The 26,129-nt window shown below is 41.8% G+C and overlaps 1 protein-coding gene across 3 annotated transcripts in view; it reads right to left on the bottom strand.

The window, feature by feature from the left end:
• The window catches only part of LOC149318198 (protein FAM124B-like), an 84,466-nt gene that overhangs the window by 21,305 nt on the left and 37,032 nt on the right, over positions 1-26,129 (bottom strand). Inside the window, exons 1-2 of one of the 3 annotated variants that reach the window (XR_016280007.1) lie at positions 25,017-25,240; positions 21,783-21,866 (exon numbers count right to left, since the gene is read on the bottom strand). The exons of the other annotated variants lie outside the window; for them this stretch is intronic. The gene's annotated coding sequence lies outside the window, so the exon portion shown is untranslated. Of the gene's footprint in view, positions 1-21,782; positions 21,867-25,016; positions 25,241-26,129 lie in introns of those variants that run through there. 3 annotated transcript variants of the gene reach the window in all.

Raw genomic sequence — 26,129 nt, 5'->3', positions numbered from 1 at the left:
ATGGGCATGGCAAGGCATAGGATCGCTAATCACAACCTACAGAACAAATTCACTTTCTGCATCCCACAGTTCAGCTACAAAATGGACATCTAAACACCACATTATTGCAAGCCCATGGAACGCTATACATATTTACATGCCTCCAGTTTCCACCCTAAACACACCACCAGATCCATAGTCTATAGCCAAGCCCTCTGATACAATTGCATCTGCTCAGACCCACAAGACAAGGATGTCAAACTCAAGGAATTATAACAATCATTCCTCAAACTACAGTATCCACTACATAAATAATAATCTATCCCACCTTTTCCATAGGATTGAGGCAGCTAAAAAGAAAACCAAATAAACAAGGCAAGACATATACCCAGGGGTGATCTATTACAGAACATACTGAAGAGAGAAAATGACAGAACCCCACTAGTGGTCACATACAGCTCCCAACTGGGACTGCTCAGGCACATCTTCAATGAACTACAACCCATTCTGGACAATAATGCCACTCTTTCAAGGGCTGTTGGTGGCAGACCTTTACTCGCCTACAGACAGCCTCCAAATCTCAAACAGGTACTCACGCAAAGGAAGACACATGACACAGATGGGGACAAACCAAGATGCCAACTCTGCCTGCACATTTACAGTTGGCCCTTCTTATACACGGATTTTTTATACACGGATTCAAGCATACACGGTTTGAAAATGTTCCAAAAAAGTATAAACTTACCTTGATTTTCCATTTTTTATAAGGGACGCCATTTTGCTATGTCATTATAGTTAATGGGACTTGAACATACACGGATTTTGTTATACACGGGGGATCTTGGAACCAAACCCCAGCGTATAACAAGGGTCCACTGTATTCAGGAAATGTCATCACAAGATGGCATCACCCACAATATCAGGGGGACCTTCATCCTCCAAAGCCATACTATCTCATCAATGTCCATCAGAACTCTACATTGGGCAAACAGACCAGCTCTTGCACCAGAGGATAAATGGACATAAATCAGTCATTAGGAATGAAAATACACAAAAAATGGTGGCAGAGCATTTCAATCTTCATGGGCATTCTATCTCAGACCTCAGAACAGCGCCCCTTGAACAAAGAACTACAAAGATAGATTAGAAAGAGAAACAGCAGAACTTAAATTCATCGATATACTACAGTTGCTCAGCAATGGACTGGATAATGGCTTTCTGGCTCACTACACACATTTCAACACTCTCTGACCCCATCTTGGAGGGGGGAGGGATTCCTACACTCCTCTATTCTCCTCACCTACAGGCTAGTTTCCAAAGCCAAAATGGTCTTCCCTCTTCATTTCCATATACATTGGCCAGTTCCCAATGTCTTTGTTCACTAACGACCATTGTTAAAACAGGACTTTCTACTTCATTTCCATACACAAAGGATTTTGACATTGAATTGACATTCTCACATACCAATGGCATATATATGTCTGTCCCTGGTTTCCACTCCACTAAATGCATCTGAGGAAATAGACTGAAATAGGCTGCCAACTTCTTTCTTTCAGTTAGTCTCAAAGGTGCTACAAGATCTCTGTACATACTGATTCTACAGACTAACATTTCTCAGAGGGAATCAGTAAGCGCATTAAGCAATGGGCTTGAAGTGGGGCTCGAGATTGGCCTGGCAGCCTGTCCCCAGTGTAAATCAGAGGAGGCTTCGAAAGCTTTTCAAAAGCTTCAGAAGAATCCTTCTGCCTCAATCCCATTGCCTAATGCATTTGAAATTCTGAGAAATGTGTTCTGTGCTCTGGGGGCTCATCTTACCTGCTGCTCAAATGAATGATGCCAGAAAGTCAGTAGCTAAAAATATACACGTCTCAAGTCGAGTCCAGTCACTGTATCATGCCAAGTTGAATCCAAGTTGAGTCACTGAAGCAACTCGAATCTGACTTAGGTCTAAGTCAATCGAATCAAGTCTACATCGTTGCTGTCTGTCTGTCTGTCTGTCTGTCTGTCTGTCTGTTTCAAAAAGCAAACCTTAATTGTGTCATTTTATATAAGGAACACCACTTTACCATGCCATTGTATTTAAATAATATAATAATAATAAATAAATAAAACTTTTATTTATATCCCACTTTTTGTTATGACAATCAAAGCAATGTACACCATTAAAATAATACAACAATATATACACAGTATCCCCCCTTAAAAAGAATCAAACAGTTAAGGATTAAAATTATATAAACATTAAAATCATTAAAATCAAAAACGGTGGGCAAAATCATAGCATATGTGGGAGAGATCATTTTGGCCGAGTACTATTCTGGGAAGGCCTGCCGGAAGAGATCTGTCTTGACAGCTTTCTTGAAGCTGTCTAAGTCGGTAATTTGACGGATTTCATCTCATCTAATGAGACTTGAGCATCTACAGAATTTAGTATCCATGGGAGGTCCTACAACCAAATTATGGTGGATACCAAAGGCCTACTGTATTCTAAAATCAATGTGTCTACATCAGTCCCTGCTCAGAATTACAGCTTCCACTCAAATTCATGGTCACTGCATAAGCCCCCATTCCTGATGTCTAATTCAGTTAACATCAGGTCATAACCCAGCTTCCCATATCTGTCATGTGGTTGCCTTGAACCAATCATAGACAATCAGCCATACCTACTTCACAGGGTTGTTGTTAGGCTAAAAATAGGGTGAGTGTTAAAAAACAGTGCACAATCATTTTAGCTAAAGGAGATGCAATGAAAGGAGCTAAGAAAGTTATAGCCGAAAAAATATTGTGTGAACAACAAAATATAATATGCATTTTTAAAAAAATAAAAAAAAATCTAACCCAGGGATGTAACCAAGGGGGGGGGGTTCTTGGGGTCCGGACCCCCCCTTCCATTAGAAAAATGAATGATGTGTGCTGCTGCGCCGCCACACCCAAGCCCCATTATAATGTGGCACTTAGTCTGGACCCCCCCCCCCTTCCTAAAATCCTAGCTACGTCCCTGTCTAACCACAAAAGCTTCATCTTGATTAAGAGAAGGGTCACTTTCACACTTCACAATTATGGTTCTTCTTTAACTGCCAAAGTTCTATTGTACTGAATCCTGAGCTTTATAGTTGCGAAGGGAGGGCTTACAATTCTCACCCAAAGAGCTCTAGCACCTCATTAAACTAGAAACTCCAGGATTATTTTATTTTATTTCACACCTTTCTCTCTGCACAGGATTTCAGAGCCCAAGGACTGCATAGGATGCAGCCATGTCAGTTGAAGTATTAGCAAAGTGCTGTAACTGCGTAGTGTTAAAAGGCCCCAGATTCAAAAATGGAATGAAACAGGTGTGTGCCACTGTTAAAATTGTAGTAGTAGTTGTTGTTGTTGTTGTTGTTGTGTGACGTCAAGTAATTTTTGGCTTATGGCAACCTGAAGGCAAAGCTACCATGGGGTTTTCTTGGCAAAATTTGCCGTCCTTTGAAGGTAAGAGAGTGCGACTGGTGCAAGATCAACCAGTGGGACCCATGGCCTAGCAGGGATTTAAACACTGGCCTCCAGAGTCCTAGTCCAACACTCAGGCCACTGCAATACATTGACATTCATGTTATGATTTTGGTCTATGAATAAAAGTAACTGAATAAAGTGCTTGGGGCAGGAACAGGGAACCCATGATCCTCCACACGTTCCTGGATTCAAACCCACATCATCCCCAATTATCACAGCTAGTAGACAAGAATGAAGGGCGCAATAGACCTGAAGGGTAACAGATTCCTTGCTATAGCTATAGGGCATGTTTGCAAACTATCAGATTTTAAGAAAGGATTTATTAGTGAAATAATCTAAATTTATAAATTCCATATGGTCACTACAAAGTATAGGTAGTGTTATCCCTTTAAAAACCATGCTCTGTTATCTTCTGGGTGCTTTCTGTTTATGCTTCTCCTACCCTTCCCACAGCCAACAGCTGGGCAGGCAAATGAGAGCATCATTACATCCTGGAGCTGGGGCATCATTAGAAGAAAACAGCAAAATGATGGGATTGAGTTTGGGGGGGGGGACGGGGATGGAATCTGGAATGGCCTTCATTAGCTTGCCTGTCTCTTTGCTACCCTGCCTATTAAGCTCTCACTCAAGAGGATAAGAATATTCAAGATGGGAAAGTTAACCCATCTCTTCTACTCATTATCATTTGGCCTTCCAGAATCTTCCGAAACTGATCATGTGGATGATCTCAGTCATGGAATGATATATGCGAGTGAATCAAGCAAAAGCACAGAGTCCACAACATGGAGAAATCTGTTTGACAAATGTCTATTTTCAGTCTTTCTCTGGGAACTGTTTTCAATTGTGTTTAAGGGTCTAATTACATTGCCAAAAGAAGACAGCACACTTTGGAAACCCATTTGAAACAGGAAGCAGCTGAATTGAGGAGCAAAGGTTAATTTGGAGGCGAAACTGATGTTTTTTAACTGAGCATCTGGCCATTGTCAATGTCAACAGCAGCTTGCTCTGATGAGTTTTTATGATAATGATCTATATCCATTGTTGTTTCTTATGCAACAGGGTGACTTTTAGTTCACTTCATATGGATCCCTTTATGTCTTTGGCCTGAATCCTATGGCTCTGACTAAGTAGACTGCACTGAAAAAAAATGACACTTACTTAAGTGTTGGCATATCAAGTTACCATTGATTCAATAGGTCTGCTGTAGTTGGGATGAGCCATAGGATTTAGGCAGCAAAACTTACAGACTTGCGCACACACACACACACACACACACACTTTACTGCAGTTTTGCTGCTTATATATTCCATGGAATACTTATAATAACAGGACTAGACAGGTTGGCCAAGAGAGAAATTCTAAAATCTATATGACACTTCTGTTAAACAAACCAAAAGGGTACAAACTGTATGCAACATTTTCAGAATACCAGATCTCTCCATTAGGAATGATGCCACAAGAAGCAGGCTGAGTGTGTGTGGGAGGAGGTGATGTGGTATGAGGACAAAGACATGTTGTTCCCTTGGTGTCTCAAGATACCCTCAGGGAGGAACAGTGAGGAGACAGTCAGATGAAGCTCTGCCCAGTGCTTTCCTGTGCCCAGTGTGTTTTCAACTGGCCTAATATTTTGTGCAAATAATATGCAACTTAGAGGTGACCATGCTGTTGGGGCTCAGTTGGCAACTTTATCAGCTGCAACATCTCCCTGCCAGAAGAAAAGTCCTAAAGCTTTGGAACAATGGCAAATCTTTGGACTGTTGAGTTAGATCAGAGGTGGGAATCTTGTGGCCCTCCAGCTGTTGTGGAACTGCAACTCCTATCATTCCTAATCACCATATCCAATGATGATGAATGCTAATAGCTACTGTCCAATAACACAATTTCTACTTATGTTAGACAAAGATATCTTTGGTTCTAATGAAATGTAACCAGTTCAAGTAAGACACTGCTTGCTGTCCTTAGCAACTGAATTAAGTGAGATATCAGAAAGATGCCCAGGTATAGTCAGGAAGAGTAAATATATATTAAACTAGGAGTTTTATTGTATGAGAGAAGAAAGCAGTAATGGAGCCAGAGGGTAATGGCTTTCTCTGTGCCTTACTGAATGGGTGTCATAGCACTTCAGTTCTCTTACCATGGGAGACAGTTGTAAAAGTTCATCTTTTGTCAAACAGATTTTTCCAGCTAGGGAAAATGCATGCTTTGATTACCATCTCCTGTGAGAAAAAAACTGAGGTCCCATATCCCCTTTATTTTCTTGTGCAATAAGGCTATACGACTAGTCAGAGAAGCAAATTTAAATCTATAGTTTCTCTGGGTTTTTTGGGCTATGTGGCCATGTTCTAGAAAAGTTTATTCCTGACGTTTCGCCAGCCACAGATGCTGGCAAAACTTCAGGAATAAACTCTTCTAGAACATGGCCACATAGCCTGAAAAACCCACAGAAAACTATGGATGGCAGCCCTGAAAGCCTTCAACTTCAAATTTAAATCAGCAGAGAATCATGAAGTTCACTGAGGCAGCAGATTCAGGTAAGAGATTTCAGATCTCATAAAAGGTCAGAACTAGGTCTTTACTTTGTTATTATACATTTACTTCTAGGCATAATCAGATGTGATTATAGGATATTTTCCCTCATGCATCGAAATAACTTAACTGTCTTTGGATATTATACACTTAGACCCAATTGGGTGGGCATACCATTTGATGCTCTGCCTCATGCACCCAAATGTCTTGGGCCAGCCCTGATGATGATGACAGTGATGATCATGATAATAACATGAAAGGTATATCATGACCTTCCTAGCAGGGCTGATTTCACAGGATAGTTTCTAAGAAGAAAGAAGTGATTGAGCAGAAATGAGAGTCCTGGCTTAGGCTGCAATTCCTGTGACTATGAGGAAAAAATGGAGGACAAGCTATAAATCATGCCTGAGAATGTTTATAGTCAAACATTTCACTGTATCTGTGTCTAACACATATGCAGTTTACTGTTGCCAATCAAAAGTAGTGTTAGAACAATATCAAACCCAGCCTGCGGCTGTTCTCTAAAACAATGTGTTTGTGCGGTTACATTGGAACTATATGATACTGGGAGACAGAAGAATTTGTTTTCCTCTATTTGACAGTGCGTATGATATCAAGAGAGAGTCACTGTGGTGTAGTGGTTTGAGTACTAGACCAAGGTTCAAATCCCCGTTTGAACATGGAAACCTGGGTGACCTTGGGCAAGTCACATTCTCTTAAGCCTCAGAGGAAAGGCAAAGGCAAAGGCAAACCCCCCTCTGAATAAATCTTGCCAAGAAAAAACTCTGACAGGGTCACCCTAGGGTTGTCATAAGTCAACTTGCAGGCATACAACAGTGACACAAAGAACAAGATGTTCCTTGTGCATAGGCTGGAAGGAAGGACTCCTAGTGGGAATGGGAAAGCAAAGCACTGTAAGATAGTGGGAGCAAGTGCTGCATCTTTCTCTGGCAGAAATTGAGATCCCTCAATAAGTACCTAATTCTTCACAGTCACAGTTTTGATGCAACTTTGTAAAATGTTATCTGTATATTACAACACAGTTTCAAAGCTGCCATTATAGTGTTATTTATTTATTTATTTATTTATTTATTTTTGCATTCTGTTCAGTACTAAAATATATCACACTACATATAACATGGGGAATCAAGGAAGCTGGTTGTTGTTGTTAACTGCCATCAAGTTAACTTAAACGTATGGCAACCTCATGAATGACAGATCTCCAAGTCATCCTGTTTTCAACCACCTTGCTCAAGTCTTGCAGACTCAAGGCCAGGGCTTCCTTGATTGAATCCATCCATCTGGAATGAGGTCCTCCTCTTCTCCTGTTGCCTTCTACCTTACCAAACATTATTGGGGTTTTTTCCCCCAGTGATTAATCTCATCTCATGACATGACAAAAGTGCAACAGTCTCAGTATAGTTTAAATGTCAGCTTCAGACATATCCTACAAATCTTTCTGAGAATTTTCCTTGTAAAATTTACTGTTCGAAAACAATGCAAACAATCTCCATTTACCTTGCTTGTTAAGTGGCTTTTATAAGGAATAACTGTAACTATTTTTTTTTGGTGTGAATAGTCTTAGGGATTTTTACACACTGTCAGTATGTATGGCAGAAACAGTAAGCACACTCATCAAAAACTGCTGGTGTTCTTCAGCATGGCAAGAATGCATAAGCCATATTGTTCTTAGAGTGTGAATGTGCAAAATAAATTGATGGGGAGGGGTGCTTTCTTTATTTTGACATGAAAAAGGCCAGAAAAAGGAGACCAGGGTTCAAATCCTGGCTTGACCATGTAAACCCACTGCCTGTCCTTGGGCAATTCACATTCTCTCAGCCTCAGAGGATGGTAATGGCAAATCCCCACTGAAGAAACTTGCCAAGAAAACCCAGTGATAGCTTCGCTTTAGGGTTGCCATAAGTCGGAAATGACTTGAGGGTACACGATAGCAACAACAATGTGAATTAGCCTAATGTTTGCAGCCATATTGGTACATTAGAATAAAAAAAATCACAACATTGAAAGCATAATTGCTGCATTAATGACCCAAAAGTTATAAAATAGCTAGAAACATTTTAGCACTTTCATGTGTGTATTATTGAGAACCAGCATGGTTTATGTATTGGACTACAACTCTGGAGACCAGGGTTTGAATCCCTGCTCTGCCATGAAACCCTACTGGGTGACCTTGGGCAAGGGGAAGATAAAGCCGCACACACACACACCCACACACACTGAACAAATCTTGTCAAGAAAACCTTCTGATAGGTTCACCTTAGGGTTTCCATATGTCATAAACAACTTGTCATAAACAACATATATCATAAACAACAAAAGCAATGTTAGAACAATATCAAAACCAGTCTACAGCTGTTCTCTAAAACAGTGTGCTTGTGCAGTTAAATTGGAACTATTTAGTTCCAACTATTTAGTTGCAGTTAAATTGGAATTATTGGAAGGCACACAAGAAGAACAAGAATATGTAAGTTACATCAGAGTGAAAACAAACTTTTTTCATAAACAGTGAGATTATATATATATAAGGTAGGGAATTGTGGTCTCAGTGTGAGAAAGGGGGCAATCCTTGCAGGATCGACCAAAGGGATGTGTGTACTTTCACATATCCATACGCACACTGCTGAGGTTGTTAGGAAACTGCCCAGCCTTATAACTTCTCCAACAGTCGGGTAACCTGGGACATCTTTGTAATTCTTGTATTGTATTATCAAAGCCATCCTTTGCTTCTCCTGTATTTCTTGACTATTGAACAGATATGAGGTTTCCTTCCCTTATGCCAACATTTTAAGAGAAATAGGCCAAACAAGAAAGGAGGAGGAATAGCACTATATGTCAGAGATATTTACACCAGTGAAGAGATCCTGAACATCAATCATGGAAGCCAGGTGGAGAGCATCTGGATAAGAATCAAAGGGGAGGGAAACAACAAGGATGTTACAGTGGGAGTCTACTACAGACCCCCAAGTCAGACTGAGGAATTGGATGATGCCTTTCTAGAACAGATGACCACACACTCAGAAAGGAGAGATGTAGTAGTGATGGGCGACTTCAACTACCCTGATATTTGCTGGAAGTCAAACTCAGCAAAATCCTCAAGGTCTAGCAAATTCCTCACTTGCCTGGAAGACAATTTCATGGTCCAAAAAGGTGGAAGAGGCAACAAGGGGGTCAGCTATTTTAGATCTGATCCTAACCAACAAGGATGACTTGGTTAATGGGGTGCAAGTGGTGGGATCATTAGGTGGAAGTGACCATGTTCTCCTGGAGTTTGTAATACAGTGGAAAGGAGAAGCCAGGCATAGTCAGACACGCATCCTAGACTTTAGGAGAGCGAATTTCAGTAAACTTAGAGAAGTATTGAGGGCGATTCCATGGTCAGAAATACTAAAAGATAAAGGAGTTCAGGATGGATGGGAGTTTCTCAAAAGAGAGATACTGAAGGCACAATTTCAAACAGTTCCAGTGAGAAAGAAAAACGGGAGGTGTCTCAAGAAACCAGGATGGATGACTAACGAACTTTCAACTGAGCTGAGTTTGAAACGGAACATGTATAAGAAATGGAAAAAGGGGGAAATCACAAAAAAGGAATTCAAAGAAATAGCAGGCATGTATAGGGGTAAAGTCAGAAAAGCTAAAGCGCAGAATGAACTCAGGCTTGCTAGAGAGGTTAAGAACAATAAAAAGGGCTTTTTTGGATATGTCCGCAGCAAAAGGAAGAAGGAGGAAACAGTAGGGTCACTGCGTGGAGAAGATGGCAAAATGCTAACAGAAGACAGAGGAAAGGCAGAATTACTCAACACCTTCTTTGCCTCAGTCTTCTCAGAAAAGGAAAAGGGTGCTCAACCTGAGGATAATGGAGCAGAGGACAGAATAGGGGAATTTCAGCACAGAATAAGTAAAGAGATAGTAGAGGAACACCTTGTTAATCTAAATGAATTTAAGTCTCCGGGACCAGATGAACTCCATCCAAGGGTATTAAAAGAACTGGCAAATGTAATATCGGAGCCATTGGCAATAATCTTTGAAAACTCCTGGAAAATAGGAGAGATCCCAGCAGACTGGCGGAGGGCAAACGTTGTCCCCATCTTCAAAAAGGGGAAAAAAGAGGATCCCAACAATTATCGTCCAGTTAGTCTGACATCAATACCAGGAAAGATTCTGGAGCAGATCATTAAACAGAGAGTCTGTGAACATCTAGAAGGCAATGCCATAATCACAAAAAGTCAACATGGGTTTCAGAGAAACAAGTCATGCCAGACAAACCTAATCTCTTTCTTTGATAAAATTACCAGCTTGGTAGATGAAGGGAATGCTGTGGATATAGTATATCTTGATTTCAGTAAGGCCTTTGACAAGGTTTCCCATGACATTCTTGCAAACAAGCTTGTAAAATGTGGGCTAGACAAAGGAACTGTTAAATGGATCTGTAATTGGTTGACCGGCCGAACCCAAAGGGTGCTCAACAATGGCTCCTTTTCATCCTGGAGAGAAGTGACCAGTGGGGTCCCACAGGGCTCTGTCCTGGGCCCAGTGCTATTCAACATCTTTATCAATGACCTGGATGACAGAATTGGGAGCATACTTATCAAATTTGCAGATGACACCAAATTAGGAGGAATAGCTAATACCCCAGAGGACAGGATCAAGATTCAAAATGACCTGAATAGACTAGAAAGCTGGGCCAAAGCTAACAAAATGAAATTCAACACAGAGAAATGTAAGGTATTGCACTTAGGGCGGAAAAATAAAATGCACAGATATAGGATGGGTGACACCTGGCTGAATGAAACTACGTGTGAAAGGGATCTAGGAGTCCAAGTAGACCACAAGTTGAACATGAGTGAACAGTGTGATGCGGCAGCTAAAAAGGCCAATGCTATTTTAGGCTGCATCAATAGTATAGTGTCTAGATCAAGAGAAGTAATAGTGCCACTGTATTCTGCTCTGGTCAGGCCCCACCTAGAATATTGTGTCCAGTTCTGGGCACCACAATTCAGAAAGGACATTGAGAAACTGGAGCGTGTCCAAAGGAGGGCGACAAAAATGGTGAAGGGTCTGGAAACCATGCCCTATGAGGAACGACTTAGGGAGCTGGGGATGTTTAGCCTGGAGAAAAGAAGGTTAAGAGGTGATATGATAGCCCTGTTTAAATATTTGAAAGGATGTCATATTGAAGAGGGAGCAAGCTTGTTCTCTGCTGCTCCAGAGAACAGGACCCGGAACAATGGATGCAAGCTACAGGAAAAGAGATTCCACCTGAACATTAGGAGGAACTTCCTGACAGTAAGGGCTGTTCGACAGTGGAATGCACTCCCTCGGAGGGTGATAGAGTCTCCTTCCTTGGAGGTCTTTAAACAGAGGCTGGATGGCCATCTGTCAGGGATGCTTTGAATTGGATTTCCTGCATGGCAGGGGGTTGGACTGGATGGCCCTAGTGGTCTCTTCCAACTCTATGATTCTATGATTCTATGATTCTATGATTCTATGATTTCAGCTTCCTTATAGGCTTTACAGCTTCCTTATAGGCTTTCTTGTAGACTGACAACATTGTTTTACTTTGCTAGCACATGTTTCCAGTTAAAGATTAAGTGGATGACATTTTCCTGACACCGATAGCTGTGGACAAGACTCACGGGACAGGCCCCTCTTAAGCAAGAGATCCTGCTGTTTTCATGAAAGGTTGTGAATCATTTCATTTCATGAAAGGTTGTAAATATTTGGGAATCTATCCTTGCTGCAGAAGGCAGCAAAGGATATGAGCATAAAACAAGTTCCAATAGCTTTGGGGGCAAACTCCTTAGACATAATATGCAAGGGATCTTGTAGCATCTTTGAGATTAACTGAATGAAAGAAACCAGTAGCATGAGCTTTCATAGGCTTGAGCCTACTTCTCAGATGCATGCATGCACGCATGCATGCATGCATGCGAAGAAGTAGGCTCAAGTCTACAAAAGCTCATGCTATCAGTTTGTTTCTTTCAGTTAATCTTGAAGGTGCTACAAGATCTCTTTGAATGCTAATTTTCTAGACCAGTGAAGTGGATGGTACACCCTCCCCTGGGTGCAGTGAAGAAAAAAGGGGGCAGCAGCGGGGGGGAGGCTTCTGTCAAAGTATTGGTGTGCAAAAAATAAAAGGGGAACCAATAGCCTTTAGGCCCATGGTGGGGATGAGGATTGCATGAAACATCTTTTCAGAATCCTAAAAAAAACACCACACAGCGTCACTGATCATTTTGTGTGTTGTTATTTCCCACTCTTTGCCTGTCCATGTGTGCTCACTCCCTTACCAGAATCTTTCGCTAGTAGTGGTAATTGGGAAACTCTTGTGAGGTGTGAGCACAGGGCATCATTTCTGTGGCTTGGAGCAGCACCATTTTGAGACAGACTGGAGCAAAGAGTTAGAGCACATGATGGCAGAGAAGTGATGGCAAAAGGAGCTTTCAAATTTGGAACTCTGCTTAGGCTTTGTGAGCTTTGCTGGGACATGGCTAGCAGGCTGGAGTTGCACTGCTGCTCCTGCTTTCTTTCATCAGACAGGCTGACAGAAAAAGTAGCAGAAGAAACCTTTTTTTCTTTTTCTTTTTCTTTTTTTGTGGGAGAGTGGACACTTGAAGTTGTGTTGGGAAGACATGTCTTCTGCTCAATAATAATAATAATAATAATAATAATAATAATAATAATAATATATCTGGGGAAGGAGTAACTGTGCTAGATTATAGGAAAGAGTTCTTTGTCTTGGAGTGGCTCCTGTAGTTAAAAATCTCTCTCTCTTCTTGTCCACATCAGCCTTCAGTCCAGAGCATGTAGCGTCTGTAAACCCCCTACCAACTGTGCCTTTCTTTGCCCCAATGAAGGATTGAGAGTCCCTCCTCTCTGAGGAGAAGCTTCTCCCTTGCACCTGATCACCCTGGGACCAGCAACTGAACAGCTATTTGAGCAGCAACCAAGAGTCCTTTTGTCCACACTGGCCTTTGCTGCAAGGCTGCCATGGGTGGGACACTGCTTGGTTGCTGCTCAGCCTGCTGCTCAGTTGCTGTTTCCAGCATGACAGGGTGCAAAGGAAGCAGTGATTGAGCAGCCAGTCAAAACAGTGACCAAAAAGACTCTTGCCTGTGCCAGCCTTTGCTGCAAGACTGGCACAAGCAAGAAGCTTCTCAGTCACTGCTCAGCCAGCTGCTTGGTTGCTGCTCCCAAGGTGACTTGGTGCAAAGACAGCAGCAACTGAGATTGGCTGTTTTTAATTTGCAGTAGAACAGTAGACCTAAATTCAAAAAAATATTCCTGGGGGTGAAGGGATGGACTAGGATTGTTGCCCAAGAGGAAAGGGGGTAATAGCTCGAAAAAGTTTGGGGATCACTATTCTAGACTAACATGGCGATGTCTTTGAATTCTATCCCCTTAGACTTAAGACAGTGATACCAGATTCAGGCAACAGCTTTCATCATTCCATAAAATTAGACTGTTTTAGGGTGGATTGAAAAGCTCTCACTGAACTTGAACAAACCAGATTATTTTTCTACTTCATTTGTTCAGTTTACATCTTCCATGTATTATGTAGAGTTATCTATAGGCATCAGCCACAAAAACTGTGTATATGTGCATATGTGCTACCAGTAAACTATGTGAAAAATGCATCTTAGCTATTTAGAATGGGCAGATACCTTCATGGAAATTTGGAGTGGGGAGCATGTAGCCCTTCAGGAAGCTGTTGGACCACAATTCCCTAAGTCCCAGACAGCATGAAAACTGATAATAGATGATGGGTACTGTAAAACCAGCATGTGCTTTATAAACTATAGCAATGCCCTTGACTGCATAGATCATAAAAGACTATATAATGTCCTTAAAGACATGGGAGTGCCAACACATCTGATAGTCCTGATGAGGAATCTGTAGTCAGGACCAGAGGCTACTGTCAGAACAGAACATGGAGAAACAGAATGGTTCCCAATTGGCAAAGGGGTCAGACAAGGTTGTATCCTTTCACTCTGTCTGTTCAACTTGTATGTGGAACATATTATAAGAAAAGCAGGCCAGGAGAAAGAAGAAAGAAGAGTGAAAAAAGGAGAAAGGAATATCGATAACCTAAGATATGCAGATGATTAGCAGAAAATCTCATAGACCCAGAACACCTACTAAGGAAGATCAAGGAAGAAAGTGCAAAGGCAGGCCTACTGTTGAACATAAAGAAAACAAAAATAATGACCACAGAGAATCTACACAAATTTAACCTAGACAATAAGAAATAGAAATAGCAAAAGAGTTCTCATACCTGGGATCAAACATTGATAGGAATGGGGACTACAGTCAGGAAATCAGAAGAAGATTAAGAATGGGAAGAGCAGCTATGAAAGAACAAGAAAAGATTCTAAAATGCAAAGATATACAACTGAGCACAAAAGGTAGTCTCATGAAAGCCATTGTATTCCCTGTTAACATGTATGGATATAAGAACAGGATAATTAAGAAAAAAGATAGGAAGAAAATCAATTCATTCCAGATATGGTGCTGGAGAAGTATGTTGAGGATTCCGTGGACAGCAGAGAGGGCAAACAAATGGGTCCTAGAGCTGATCAAGCGAGAAATCTCCCTGGAAGCCAAGATGACAAAATTGAGGCTGTCATACTTTGGACACATCATGAGAAAGAGGACTCATTGGAAAAAACAATAATGCTAGAAAAGATGGAGGGAAGTAGAAAGACAGGAATGCTGCATACTAGATGGAAGGAGTCTATTAAGGAGGTCACAAGTATGAGTTTGTAGGAACTAAGCACAGCTGTGAAGGACAGGAGTCTTGGAGGTGTCTCATACACAGGGTCACCATGGGTTGAAGTCGACTTGAGGGTGGTTAACAACAAAAACTGTAGTCCAACAAAATAGAGAGAGCCATGGGCTTGTCATTCATGGATTAATGTGTGTGTGAAATAAAACCAATGGGGAAGGGGAGAGCTTTTCATCAACAGTCAACTGTGAGTGAACACAAGAAATTTCAGCTCACAGGGGAAAGAAGAAGGAATCCACCTAAAGACTTGGGCTGAGGATCAAAGTGCTTTCTCAACCATAGCTGTAGCAATTGCAATTCTGGTGCCATAATCAAATTTGTATAGCTTACATAGTGTGCCAAACCAGGTATCAAGCTATGAAACACCACAAGATCGGATGAACTGTCTTTGAACTACCAGTTTGTACATATTCTCAGTTTTGAAGTATTGCATTTCTCATGCACAACTTTCTCACATATGTAATCAAGGTAGACTCTCTTATTGCTTTGGGTCAAAGATACTGTGATGCATTCTCTGAAAAAAGTGAGATGAGGGGAGGTCTGAGTTCAACAGCAAGAGAAAGAATTAGTTTGCCTGTTTCTCAGGAAAGGGTCAAGTCCTAGCTGTGTTGTCAGATTGGCAATGGGTGAAATGCATTCATATGCAAACTTTTCTTCATATTTCAGCTATAAATATATTTGCTATTTGATGTTGTCCTTGTATGAAAGAATAAAAGCTGTATAAGTCCTGCTGCTTAATTACCTTACTTGCTCTGGTTAGTTTATACAAAGTAGGCAGTCAAATTTTTCACAACAAAAAGTACACATAGATGATGAGTTCTGATCATTTCAGATATTTTCTCCTTTGACCAGCTCACTCCCCAACATCAGAGTTGAGCTGGATCAAGAGAATTAAAAAACAACATCTGCAGTGGTAGACTGAGAACAACAGAAAATTAGAGGGTGAATGTATCAAACTCCTTCTTCCCATGACAGGTGCATGTAAGGCAGAGGTGGGTAACAGTGGAGGGAGGGAGAACCATTCTTCACCTTCACCCCACCATGGTCTATACCAGTGCATGAGACATGATGCCACTTCACATCCAGTTTCAGTTTTGACTGATTTCCTGATGATTGCAGGGGAGGGGGATCTTAAGTATTGTGGGGTCTCAGGGGATTGTGGAAGCTGTTTTACCGGGGAAATTGACAATTATTATTATTATTATTATTATTATTATTATTATTATTAATATAGCGCTGTAGATTTGCACAGTGCTGTACATACAAACAATAAATAGATAAGAGTAAACCTGCCTATGGTGTACAATCTAGGAAATAATAGGATAATACATATAAAATACATAGCAACACAGGAAAGGGTTCAATAAAACATACAACAAAAAGAACATCAAATAGCAAATGATAATCACGCAATGCCTGGGAATGCTTCTCTGAACAGGATGGTCTTCAACTCCGTTTTGAAGCTGGTTAAAGAAGTGATGACCCTTGATGTGGGGGAAGAAGGTTCCAGGAGTGAGGGGCAGCAACTGAAAAGGGGTGAATCCAAGATGGGGCAGAGCAAATCCTGGGCTGAGACAGCCGACCTTGACTACCAGAGTGGAGAGCGCGAGTGGGAAGGTGAGGAGAAAGAAGGTCTGATAAATAAGGGGGGGCCAGCCCATGGAGGGCTTTAAACGTCTACAGCAGGAGCTTATACTGAATACAGAAAGGGAGGGGGAGCCAGTGAAGGGATGCCAACAAAGGAGAGATATGGTCAGAGCGGTGGGCAGATGTGATAATGTGTGCAGCTGAATGCTGGACAGAAATTAAAGGACAGAGGTGAGAAAGAGGAAGCCCAGCCAGGAGGATGTTACAGAAATCAAGTCGAGATACCACTAGGGCATGGACCAGAATCTTGGCAGTACAGGTGGAGAGATATGGTCGGATTTTGGCAATATTGTATAAAAAGAATCTACAAGCCTTGGCTGTGGTCTGGATCTGAGGGATACACGACAGAGAAGAATCAAAGATAAAACCAAGACTACGGGCTTGCTGGACTGGTTGAATAGAAATGTTGTCCACAGAGACAGCAAAGGAGTGTTGAAGGGTGGACTTAGGAGGAAAGTCAAGAAGCTCCGTCTTGGACATGTTGAGCTTCAAACGGCGATGGTGCATCCACTGCGAGACAGCTGGGAGACATGACGAAACTTGGTGTTCAAGCCTTGGAGAAAGATACAACTGGGTGTCATCGGCATACAGATGGTAGGAAAAACCAAAAGATCTAATGAGTTTTCCTAAGGACAGGGTGTAGAGAGAAAACAGAAGGAGACCCAGAACAGATAAGGGAACAAAGGACGAATTCTGACCACCTGTGACCACTGCAAAAGATCTGTCTGACAAATAAGATCTAAACCAGTCAAGAACAGAGTCTGAGAACCCAAGGTCAGAAAGTATATCAACTAGAAGACAATTTTCTTTTGGGGGATTCTGGGCACTGGGGGGGGGGGGGGAGGCTTCACAGGTCACAGATGGGCCACAAATTAAATGTCAATGAAAAAAGTTTGTGGTCAAGCATAAACTATATGATTAATGTCCGAGTCTAGAAATGTTAAATTTTTGGACTTCAGTTCCCAGAATCCCACAAGGACTCCACTGGTAGGGCATAAGTCTCCACCAACATAATTTACACCACCAAATGCATCTGGGGAAGTAGACTGAAGTCTACGAAAGTTCATGCTGCCAGTTTATTTCTTTCAGTTAGTCGCAAAGGTGCTACAAGATCTCTCTACATACTTTGTACCAGTCATCCAAGAGCAGAGGCTGCTTCTTCTTCTTTACTTCTTCCAGGGATGTGCAACAGCAGATATGATGGGGGTTCTTTGGTTCAGCTCTATTCCACCAACCCCTGGTTGGCTGTGGAGGTGCACCTGGGTGGGGGCTATTTGCTTTTATGCATCCACGTAAGAAAGAGATATCTTTGCTCCCAGTATAAGATTGCTCCTTCTTCCCCAGATGCTTGTGGGCTGCCAGAATGTGCCTGGGGGTGCATCACCCACAGCAAATGTGTGTGTGTGGGTGGGAATAGAGCTGCAAACAGGCTAAGAGTGCTGCAGGAGGAGATACTACATTCATATTTCTGCAACACTCCCAAAATTTTATAGATGGTGTTGCCATGGGTATAAGTCACCAATTTTTTTAAAGTAAAACAAATAAATAATTTCCAAGCTGTGATTAATGTCATATATTGGCCACAGTGTGCTCCAGTGTTTAAGGTAAGCATGGTGAATTTGATTGTTTCTCTTTTTGTACACTTATTGCTATGAGAATTGCATCACAGCATTCTGAGAAGTGCAAATACCCAAAGTTAACTGTGTTCTCATTAAAGGCAGCATAGTAAAAAAAAACACCAAACTTACCAAGCTCTAATTCCAGTTTTCATTTTGATTCTGTCTGGCAAGTTTGGTAAACTCAAAATCCTCCCTTCATCCTTAATGAGATGCATGCAGTATTATGTACACTAGGATACACTGTGACCCAATATTTTTGTCAAGGGATTCACTAGAGAGGCAGATTGTCCTCTAATGACACCCTCCTGGAATAAGGAATCTTTCAGAGAGTAATGAGTTTTGACTTCATATGAAAAGTGAAAACTGATGTCAAATGACAGGACTCCAGAACAGTTATGGTTTCATAAGCCACTTGTCAATCTGAGGCCACAAATAAACATGTCACCTATGCAGAGCACAAGTGGCTGGTGATAAAAGTCTGACACTCTGTGCAGAGTTCATGCCTGCTTATTTCCTTGCTGGATGATCCCGTTTTTTAAACTGCCAGCCCTTGAGAAACTTAGCAAAGCTAAGGTGGAGGATAGTGCCTTTTGCTGTTATGAGGTACTCTCTAGCAGAATCACAGTCTCATGCTAGCACTGTGTGGCTGATACTGAGTATGCAAGCAGCAAGAAAGGGATCAATGGGTCGTGTCCGGGAATGCTGCCAACACAGACATTCACACGGCTGATAAGAGCCTGCTGGGCAAGATAAACAGGCTGAGCTGCCAGCAGCAGTTCCTCAACAATGCCAAACGATGTCCAATAGAATAAGCCACTACCCAGTCCAAAGTTCAGGATTACAGAGAGCCACACTACCAGTCCAGTCTGAGGTCCAGAGTACCAGAGGGTTAGTCAAGTGTCTGAGATCAAGGATTCAAAGGCAGTCAAGAATCTAGGAAGCCAAGAGTCAGATCAAGCAGCATTCACTAATGAGAATTAATAGTCTCTGGCAAGAGAGCTCAGCGTCTGCCAGGTGCCTTATATCTAGCTCCCATATAACAGCTGCTGATTGCCTAATAAGCATTTCTCAGCAAGCCTCTTGGAATGCCGAAGGCACGCCCTTTCTAATATCCTCTGGATAAAGGTAGGAACCTCAATGCTCTGCTGCTCTATGTCTCCCAAGTCTGGCACTTCTACTGGGGCAAGGCTGGGCTGCTGAGCCTCAGGCTCCACTGGAAAAGACCCCACAGAGCTAGGATCTGGCTGAGCCAAATCCACTGCTGGGAGAGCAGAGCTGGGAGCTGGCAGGGCAGAACAGGGGCCTGGCACAGCCTCAGGTTCCTCCTGCACCTGAGGACCCAAGTCCTCCTGATCGTCCTCCAAGTCTTCCTTGTGGCTGGTCATGACAGGTTGGATCTGCTTTGCTCAAGAGACAAGGCTGGAGGCAAATTTTGAGCTGCCAAGCCCAACAGTATAATATGTATACCCACAATTTAATGTATTTGGGTATTTTAAAAACAAAAACCTAAGGACTTTAGCTCTACCCCATGACTCTTCCATTGCTGGTAGAGAAGGGATTGGAGAAACATCTGGCTATGTTCCCACAAAGAGGTGCAGGCCAATGACATAATCTGCTGATACCTGCTGAGAACCCCAGTGGATCTCAACAGAAGATCACAAATGGGAGAGAGGGTCTATGCAAGTATGTTCCTTCAAGTTGCCTATTGACTTATGGCAACCCCATGCTTTTCGTAGGATTTTCTTGAGCAAGTGATACTCAGAAGTGGTTTGGCCTATTCCTTACTCTGAAAAATAGCCTACAGCACCTGGTACTCATTGGCAGTATCCCATCCAAGTACTAAACTGGGCTGACCCTGCTTAATTTCCAAAATCAGATGGGATCTGTTGCTGTTAGGGTATTAGGCAACGACAGGGCAAGAAAATTCACAGAGTTCACTGTTTAACTCGAATGAAATGCAGATTAAAAATAGCAGGGTACTTTACGAGCTTTTGTTGTGTTATTTGTTGTTTATTATAATACTAGAAATGTAGAGGTTTCTAAAAGAAGAACACTGTACACCTACAAGCACAACCTTAGTGGTTTTTAAAGCACTCTGTGCATCATAAATACTAGACAAGCACACTGTTTGAAGTGCCTCATTACTTTGTCATCCCCTTGATACTGCCTGTGTTCGTGTTTGGCTTTGTACTTCAAATGCAGCATCCTTTTCTCATCATCTGTGTGTATGTGCCTTGAAGTCACCTGCTGATTTATGGTATTCATAGCATTGTCTTAGACAAGGAATACTCAGGGAGTTGCAATTGCATTCCTCTGAAATATAGCCCATAGCAGCTGGTGTTTACTCATGACACCTCATCCAAGGACTAAGCAGGCCTGGCTCCATTTAGCTTCCAAGATCAGGTAGGATCTGGTGCCTTTCACTGTATTTGAGCATTTTCTCATCATGCACACCAGTTTTCAATCTGAAATGAGACTTCACAACAAAAATTGTACCCACTTTTTATGGACACCTTTATATCCTAACACAGGTTGCTCCAAGTTAGTCTATCCTAGAGAACTCCAGAGAGATTATTTTTATAAAAAAATAATCAAAAGAATTTATTCTGGATGGGAAGGAGCAGCAGACCACACATTTTAAAGTCTGTCTTCCCATGAGAATGGGAAGAAGACACTCAAAATGACATGTCATGACATTTAATTGAGAATCATGCCTTGGCAGTAGTGATCAGTGTGGATGAGCCTTGAATGGGAAAGGGAGTAAATGTACATGTCATTTAAAACAGGAACAGAGAAGCAGAATACTGAAAAGTAAAAAAAAAAAAAAAGAGAGAATTGAAGAAAGAAGTCACAGCATGGGTATGCTGGCCAGGCTTGCTGAGAGATCTAGGGCATTGAAACTGGATAATATACAGAAATAAAGCACATGTGTATGAAGAGAAACATTGGAATCAAGTAGAGTTCTGGTATGGAGGTATTTCTTTAACCATCCACACTGCAGAAATAATCCAGATTGATACTGCTTTAACTGCCAAGGCTCAATGCTATGGGATTTTGGGAACTGTAGTTTGTTGTGGCACCAGAGCTCTCTGACACAGAAGGCTAAATGTCTCACAAAACTGCAGTTCCTAGAATTCGATGGCATTGAGCCAAGGCAGTTAAAGTGGTGTCAATCTGGATTATTTCTGCAGTGTGGATGCAGCCAAATCAGCCTTAGTTCAGAGAATGGCAATGGCTTTAATGACTGAAAGCATTAATAAGTTAATGGTTACTAGGACTTTATCATATCAGGTCCTTCTCCCACTAAAATTGTGTGCTTTTCAAAAGTGCTACACAATTGAGACTTTGTCATTGTCATTGTTGTTATTGTTGTGTGCCTACAAGTCATTTCCCACTTATGGCGACCCTAAGGTGAACCTATCATGGGGTTTTCTTGGCAAGATTTGTTCAGAGGAGGTTTGCCATTGCCTTCCCCTGAGGCTGAGAACATGTGACTTGCCCAGCTCACCCAGTGGGTTTCATGGCCAAGTGGGCTACACTCTTCTTTATTGCACTTATGTAATCTTTCTGGCATAACAATAATTTGTTCATGCTTATACCTGGTCAAACTCAGCATTGTGCACTGCCCGCTCAATACCACTCAGTCCTGCCCAATGTGTGCCTAGTTTGGTACACACAGACAGACAGCCGCCAAAGAAATATAAATTAAGTCTTACCTTTAAAAAGGTCGTCTTCTTTTCTTTCTTTTTTTACATGGTAGAGGGGTTGGGGAGACTCCCTGATTCAAGATAGACTAATACCTGGCAAATGAAAGTAATTGATATGTCAATGATTAATCTAGTCTACTCAAGTCAGGAACCCCTTTTTTGTCCCTCACATCTGGAAAGCAAAGGGCAAGCATCACCCAAAGCCCACCCACTGAGCACCCAAATTCAGGATTAAAACAGAATTGACTGATCAGACTGCAAATGCTAGCACCACAGAAGTGGGAAAGGAGGTCTTTCACGGACATTTTGCATGAATGAAAAGAAATGCCTGCCAAATGATCTCTCACCAAGATAGCAAAAGAGGTGAGTCCCAGCAAAAGATAGTATTAACCAGCTGTTATTATGATTAACTGCCTCGTGTGATGTATTCCCTAATGTATGAATCAGTCAAGTAGAATATAAAACGTTAGTAATGGCTTCGTGAAGGTGAAAGCATTTACATGTATTGGACTACAAGGTCAGTCATTCCTATCCAACATGAATAGCTGTCATGGGAGTGGCTACTGTAATGGCTATTGTAATCCAAACAATTTGGAGGATGCCAGGTTGGAGAAGGCTGACCTCAGGCTGTGAAACTGTTATGGGACAGGGTCTTACAAATAACCACAAAAAATAAAATAAAATAAAGGAGCTGATGCCAACATGCTTTTATTCATGGGTGGAATGCAGATATCTGTCTCACATATTTATTTTATTTTATTTTATTTTATTATTTATTTCATTTACATGCTGCCTTTCTTCCCGAAGGGACCCAAGCTGGCTTACAGATTTAAAAACCATTACAATACAATTTAAAACAGTTAAAATCACCTAAAAACAATATATAATTACATTAAAAATATAATGGAAGTTAAAAGGCAATACACATACTCAACATAAGAACCACTGTGGTGTGATTATATTTTAAATGCTTAAATAAAAACACCTTGGCCTGCCATCAAAAAGCAAGCAGGGAGGGGGCCAGCCTAGCCTCCCAGAGAAGGGAGATCCAGAGGGTGGGAGCAGTCATTGAGAAGGCTGTCTCTCATGTCCTCACCAAAACAAGCCTGGGATGGTGGTGGGACAAAGAGAATGCCTTCTCCTGACAATCTTAGGTCCAATACAGACCAGCACTTCAGGGACGTAGCCAGGATTTTGGGAAGGGGGGGTACAGACTAAGTGCCACCATTTTGAGAGGCTAAGAGACCCCTCAAGACACAAAAAGAGGGTCAAGCGTTTACTTCAGGATGGCACCACTTTAACTTACGTTATGGCTCCGTGCTATGGAATCTTGGGATTTGTAGTTTTGAGGAGCTGTTTGGCCATCTCTGTCAGGTGCCACAACAAACTACAAATCCCAGCATTCCACAACATGGAGCCAAGAGCAGTTAAAGTGCCATCAAACTGGATTATTTTTTCAGTGCAGATGCAAACTGAGTCCTTCCTCTGAAGGTGTTTACATCAGATAAATTGAGGTCGATAAAGCAAAGCGCAGCTTCTCAAGCAATGAGCGGCAGCCACTCTGTTCATGCTCAGAGACACTCTGTTCATGCTCTGAGACACTCTGTTCATGCTTTGAGACACTGCATTCCAACTTCTGAGCTGAGCTAAGAACCCAGGCTGCATCCACACATTTCATTCCCACTTTGGGGGTTTTTAATTCCAAGACATACACACACACACAATTTTTAATTCTAAGACTCATCTATCTATCTATCTATCTATCTATCTATCTATCTATCTATCTATCATAATTTTAAATTCCAAGACATTATACCTTCCTTTCTTTTTATGAAAAACAAACCCCTTTAAGAGAATCCTATTTTGGGAGAAAGGCAGGGTATAAAATCAAGCAATAAAAAATTATAGTGCAACAGTCCATCAGTGCATGGTTTGCACTATAAGACTTTATAATGTTAAAACTGTATAATTTTAAAAACAATTAAAATCACAGTAGGCTCAGAGTGCTATAGAATCATGGAATCATAGAGTTGGAAGAGACCCCAAGGGCCATCCAGTCCAACCCTATTCTGCCATGCAGGAACTCCCAGTCAAAGCATCCCCAACAAATTATGTAATGGGGGTGTCCATCTACATTGTAGAAAGACATACTATAGATTAATGCTATGGAAAATCACCACCTTGAGTCCATATATTGGGAGAAAGGCGGAATATAAGAAAATAATAATAACAACAACAACAACAATATCTGGGTATTGTAGTTTTGTGAGACATTTAGCATTTGTTGTCAGAGAGCTCTGGTGCCACAACATACTACAAATCCCAGGATTTTCCATAGCATTAAAGTGGTGTCGAACTGGATTATTTCTGCAGCGTGCAGCCTTATTAGACTGCAGTTCCCAGCAGTCTGTGGTGCTGCTGGATGATGGGGCCTGCAGTCTAGCATTGCCTGGAGCAGGGCCATAGGACTCAACAGCCCTGATTCATCATCTTAGATTGATTCCATATATTAATTAATTAATCATAAAATCATAGAGTCGGAAGAGACCCCAAGAAGGGCCATCCAGTCCAACCCCATTCTGCCATGCAGGAACTCTCCATCAAAGCACCCCCATTGACATGCTAAAAAGGGGCCAGCTAACTGTATTTTATTCTATTTGTCTTTTAAAAAAGAGAAAAAACAAGGCTGGAAGGAAGCCTCTTGCTTTTTGCATCACAGACCCTCCTCTTTTTTGTTGTTGCAAAAATCCAGAAATGACTGTTTTTGAAAACCTGAGTTCGTTATCAGAAAAAATGTCCAGAGTAGAGTCCCAGTCCCTTTCTCTGGACTTCTGAAACCTGAATTATTCCAAAACCCAATGAGCATCTGGTCTGACCCCAACTCAAGGGAACTTGGGAATCCTGAAGGTTTAGAGAAATTACTGAATTATTGAATTATACAAGGAATAGTGGTCTCAGGGTTTTGCTGAAGCTCAGTGTACAGAAGCACAACATTATTTTAAAAATATTGTGTATTAAATTACATTCAGTCTATGTCTATGAGATGCATATGAAACATACATGGATCCCATCTCCCATTATATCCCATTAGACATATATAAATATACCAAACTCTGGAAAACTCCAAAATCCAAAATACATCTAGTCCTCAGCATTTTGGGTAAGGGATGTTATTATTATTATCATTATTATTTTACTATATTGTATATGGATATAACTGCTGAAAGGAAAGTTAGAAGTCACCTTTTCTTTCTTTTATATTTCCTTTTAGAAGCTTCCTTCCTTCCTTTTTCTTTCTTCCTTTCTCCCCTTCCTCTTCCTTCCTTCTTTCCTTCTTTCCTCTCTTCCTTCCCTTCTTCCCCAGGAAGAGAGACTTTTATTCTGGCAAAAGTGCAGGGGGGAGGAGGAGGAGTGGAAGGACTGGGATGGAAAGGAAACGAAAGGGAAAGAAAGCACAGGGAGAGACCCTGGCCCCCTCCCCCCTCCCCCCCTCTCTCTCTGAGCCCACAACTTAAATTGTCTTTCCTCTTTTGATTTCCCTCTCTATCTAAGCCCTCCGTGCTTTTGATGGAGGGGAGGAGAGGGGGAAGGAAGGAGCTTGAACATCCCCAGAGTTGAAGGGGGGGGGGTCCAGACCCCTGAACCCCCCCCCCCCTTGGCTACGTCCTTGAGCACTTTGTACCAGCCTGTGGGAGGAGTTATGGTGTAGCATCTGCCTGCCTGCTGGATGCCCTAATCCCACCCCAGGATGCCATTTTGGCGTATGCCATTCCACACAGCACATGCCATCATGAAGCCGCTCTGGTGCTGCACCCACATGAGGCACCACCAAAGGGGCATCATAAAGGCATGCTGCTGCAGCTGCGGCACCCCTTGGAGGGCACAAAAAGGAGCTTGGCCACTTTTTGCGTCTCCGTTTGGGTTCTCCAGAGGCCGGATCAGGGCCATGGCATGAGGTTGTTGCGATCCTGATCCGGCCAGTAAAGGGCCAGCTGCAGACCACTCCTTTGGGTCAGTCTGTACAGCCCCTTAGTGTTCTGGGAGGTTTATATAGGGAGATACGGCTCTTCAAATAATCTGGACCTTCTTTTACATTCACCATCATTTCAGAAATTATCATATATAGTAACCTGTCATTCATTTCAAAAACCTTCATTTTACTCATGCCTTCTTCCTTCTCTGTCTTGAAAATTCAGCTCAAATGTCAAGCCATAATAGATTTTTCAGTACATTACAAATGCAGTACTGTATGCACATCTTGTTGTTGCTTCAGCCATCTTTTACTTTAATTACAGCTTTGTGCTTTTCTCTCTAAACATTGGTTATCAGACCATGCTCCAGATAGTTTCCAATGCT

The sequence above is a fragment of the Sceloporus occidentalis genome, unplaced genomic scaffold (genome assembly GCF_023333645.1).
Source record: "Sceloporus occidentalis isolate IW3139 unplaced genomic scaffold, rSceOcc1.0.p SCAF_2, whole genome shotgun sequence".
Lineage (NCBI taxonomy): Eukaryota > Metazoa > Chordata > Lepidosauria > Squamata > Phrynosomatidae > Sceloporus > Sceloporus occidentalis.
The sequence above is the reverse complement of the archived record's forward strand: the minus strand, read 5'-3'. Positions and strand labels throughout refer to the sequence as shown.